We start from the raw sequence: 4,131 nt of genomic DNA on the forward strand, positions 1-4,131 counted from the left end.
TTTATAAAACCTTTATAAAAAGTTATTTTAGTGTAACATTTTCTTATTATTTTTAAATACAATAGTTTTGTTCAGTCTAGAGTTTCTTCATTTGCTCAACCTTCCTTTACTTCTTTACTTCCTTTGCTTCTAAACAGTAACTCTTAAAATAGGCTTTTATTTTGAAAGCAGTTAGATTCTGGTTGGTCTTGCTGGTCTAATTGAATAATAATAAAAACAATTATATTAATAACAGTAATGAGGTTTTTAACACACTTTTATTTGTTGTATTTCTTAGTTCCCACATTCATCTCAACTTACATCATTTCTTTTAATTTTTAAATTAAGTGAGAACTTCTCACACAGTTTAAATCACGATACAATTCCCATTATCACAGAACAAATCAGTAAATAAAAACAACCTTAAACTAAAACATACTAAAGACGGCTCAGCTTAAAGGCAAATACTCTGTTTACAGACATTCTCTGAGTAGTAAATATAAGCCATACAACTTCTGAACCCAAACGGAGAAGAAAAGAGAAAATGTTGACCTAAACTTAAGTGAACTACTGAGAACCGTGTTTGTTGATATTTGGAGTGTAAACCGTCCCACCCTGGAAACCGGATAGCCGTGGGAATGTCTCAGAAACAAGAAGTGTTAAAACAAAGAAACTGCTGAGCTGTTCCAATCTATTGTTGTTAATAGTAAACAGAAGGAAAGAATAAATGTCCAAAATAAGTCCTTACACTTCATGACATAGAAACTTACAGATTAGGTCCTAATTCATGTCAGACTCATCCATTCATTTTCTAAACCTGCTTCTCCGTGCCTGTCTATAGCAATCATTGTATGGGGGGGGGGGGGACACACACACACACACACACACAGAGACTCAAACCAGAGACCAATTAACAGACATGGGCTGGGAGGAAACCCAGAGAGGTGGAGCATTTTCTGCAGCCTGAACAGACCTGAGCTCAGCAATGAAAACAGTAGACATGGTTGTTGACTTTGGAGAAAATGCAGCCCCACCCTTCCCATCATCCTTTGCAAATCTCCAGTTGAACTTGAACTCCTGCTTCCTGAGCACCATCATCTCTCAGGACCCCAAACTGGGAGCAGAACATCACCTTCCTCACTCAGAAGGCCAGGCAGATGAAGTACTTCCTGCTCCAGCTGGTGTCAAAGTCCAGCCTTTCAAAGGCATTAATGGTTCACTTCTACTCCGCCCTCATTGGATCCATCCACATCTGGTACGCCGCTGCCAGCAACCAGGACAAAGGCCGACTGCAGCGTATCATTTCATCTATAGAGAGGGTGATAGCTGCTACCTGCCTTCTCTTCAGGAACTGTACACCTCCAGGACTCTGGGGCTGAAATGAGAGATTCCAGTTGGCCCTACCTCAGCTTGGGACAAAAATCGTTTTAGACTAATTCTGAATACATGAAATCATAGCTTGTTAAGTTTTGGAGAAACTGATAGAGGCTTTTCTTGCAAGAAAGGGTTTAAATTTATTTTACGTCTTTAGACGGAGAGAAAAGCTCTGACTGGAGCAAGCCCAGCACACACTTTTATACTGTACAACTCCCAACACACTCTCCCTTGGAACCATCCCACCCCTGCATAAAGAAATTTCTCACACACAAACATTCAGCCAGTTCATCAAGGACATTCCCTGTTAGGTTACTATGTCTTTTACTGACCAGATAAACATTTCACAACAACTATCTTCTGTTCATGGCAAGAGGGAGCCTCAAGCACCTTAGAGGGCATGTTATCTATATTTCACTCTTGTCTAGAGTGAGCAGGCAACTGCTTTCTGTCACCCCTACCTTAAACATTCCAGTATAGAGAGTGGTACAAGATTTCTCTAAACTCACTCCTATTAGGCCAAGAAAAGGCACATTCTAAGTATTTAATCTCACAAATAGGCCGAGGAAAAACATGCTTTCACAAGCTCCTAGCTCCTATCCCTGCACCTTTCACTGAGTAAACAGGAAGAACTCTATCCAGGATAGGAAAGTAGCTCCAGACTGCTGAGTTCAATCCAGAGAGTCTCCAGCTTTACAGACAGCGACAGACATGCATGACTCTGGTCAAATTAGAACCAATCCCTGCAGAAAAAGAATAACAAACATAGTGGATGGCTAAAATTCTTTGTGATCAAACATATGAAGGTGTGTTCATTAGTACGTCACACCTTTGAATGTCAGGAGGTCCCTATGCTAACTGCATTGGCACAAGGAAGCCTCCTGGTCCTAGCTCCTTCCTGGCTGCCACTGCTATTCAGATAGTCCTAATTACTGCAGTGGGTAGTAATTAGTTACATTTACTCAGTTACATTTACCTGAGTAACAATTTGAAAAAAAAAAAATACTTTTAGGAATAGGTTTACTGTGCTGTACTTTTTACTTTTATTTGAGTAATATTCTTTTAAAATATTGCTATTCCTGCCTGAGTAAATCTCTGAGTACTCTGTCCTCTGAGTCATTTGAAGTATTTCAAAATCAGGTAAACATACAGTAAACAGTATTACCTTTTCATAGTATATACAGTTCTCATTGTACGAATGGATTTTCTAAGATTTAAATTAAAAAAATGGTAAAAGTATTTCTTCTACATTAATTTGTTATTTATATTATATTTATATTAATGACATTTATTTGTATACTTTAGGCATTTGAGTCTTTAAAATGTCAGATCTCACACATAAAGTCTGTTTTCCATCATGATTTATAAATATTAAATCTGATGTTATTATCCAACAGTATTCAAGAAGCCTTTTTACTGAATACTTTTTTTCCACTTTCCTCGAATAATTTATTGGATGAGTACTCTTTTAATTTGCTTGAGTATGAAAACGTTAAAGTAGTGCTACTCTTACTTGAGTACAATCTGTGGGTACTCTACCAACCTCTGACTAATTATGGCGACCGCTGACGCATGTCCACCACTTTCTAATCAGTTTGAGGTATTTGAACGGATCCTCAGTCTCTCCCCTCTGGCAGGAGGCTGCGGTCCATCAGGACCAAAACCTCCTGCTACTAAAATAACTTATTCCTGTCTGCCCCTCTGACACAGTTCTCATTTTCTGTAAATTTTCTGTCTTTTCTTAATATTTACATCCAAACTGTATTTGTTTATTTAACCTAATATTCGTCTGACATGTTAAACACTGTTTGGAAATGAAGATTGATCTGTTTTTGATTCTATCAATCTGACGTCTGTACGGAGGAGGATTAGGGGAGGATTAGGGCCCTTAAAAACAAAAAAAACGTCTGCCTAATAAAACAGAAATGGCTCTTAACCTCTCACTGTTAATGTCAAAGTACAGATACAAATACTTTGTTCCTTTACTTAAGTAGAAATTTTGGGGTAATTATTTTTTTCCCTTCTCCTTACATTTTAAAAATAGACTAAGCTAATTTTATTTATGGCCTGTTGGAATAAAAAAATAAAAAGCATCAAAATAATTTGTTTTATCCAGACAATAAATTTTTTTGTGGTTGGATTCGGTGCTGCACCAACCTGTTGTTCACCACAAACCAAAATAAATAGTTTTTCAAAGTTAAATTTGACACTTTTACCATTTGTTATAAAACTAAGAAAATTAAATATAAGAAAATTATCATCCAAATTTGTAAAAACAATTCATTTAATAGGATAGTGCAGTAAGGCTTATCTCCTTAACAATTTTTCCTGCATTATTTTTATTTTTATGCTTTAAGTCATTTAAAAAAATTGTACTTTTACGCGTTTACTTGACTAAAAAGCTTAAGTTGATACCCTAACTTATACAAAAGTGTTTTTAAAAAGAAGGATTTATACTTCTACTTGAGTAATTAACATTAATACTTTTGACACCTCAACTGTAATATTCGTACTTGATCCAAGCGATAATCCTGACAGGGGCAGATTTAGGAAATTTGGGGCCCTAGGCAAAAACAGGCATGGGGCCCTCTGAATTGAGAAGACAACAATTAAAACAGATCCATTATATAGAGACAGAAATTTTAATAGAATAGACATCCATTATCTGTTCTAGGTTGTGTCCCTCTCTTCTTGTCCCTTTTCTTCTTGTTTTCCTTTCTATGTTTTGTACTCAGCTGACTTTTCATGCTGAAAGATTTTTTCCAAGCACTAAGCTCA

This window comes from Cyprinodon variegatus, unplaced genomic scaffold, assembly GCF_000732505.1.
Source record: "Cyprinodon variegatus isolate N-32 unplaced genomic scaffold, C_variegatus-1.0 Scaffold725, whole genome shotgun sequence".
NCBI classification, from domain to species: Eukaryota; Metazoa; Chordata; class Actinopteri; order Cyprinodontiformes; family Cyprinodontidae; genus Cyprinodon; species Cyprinodon variegatus.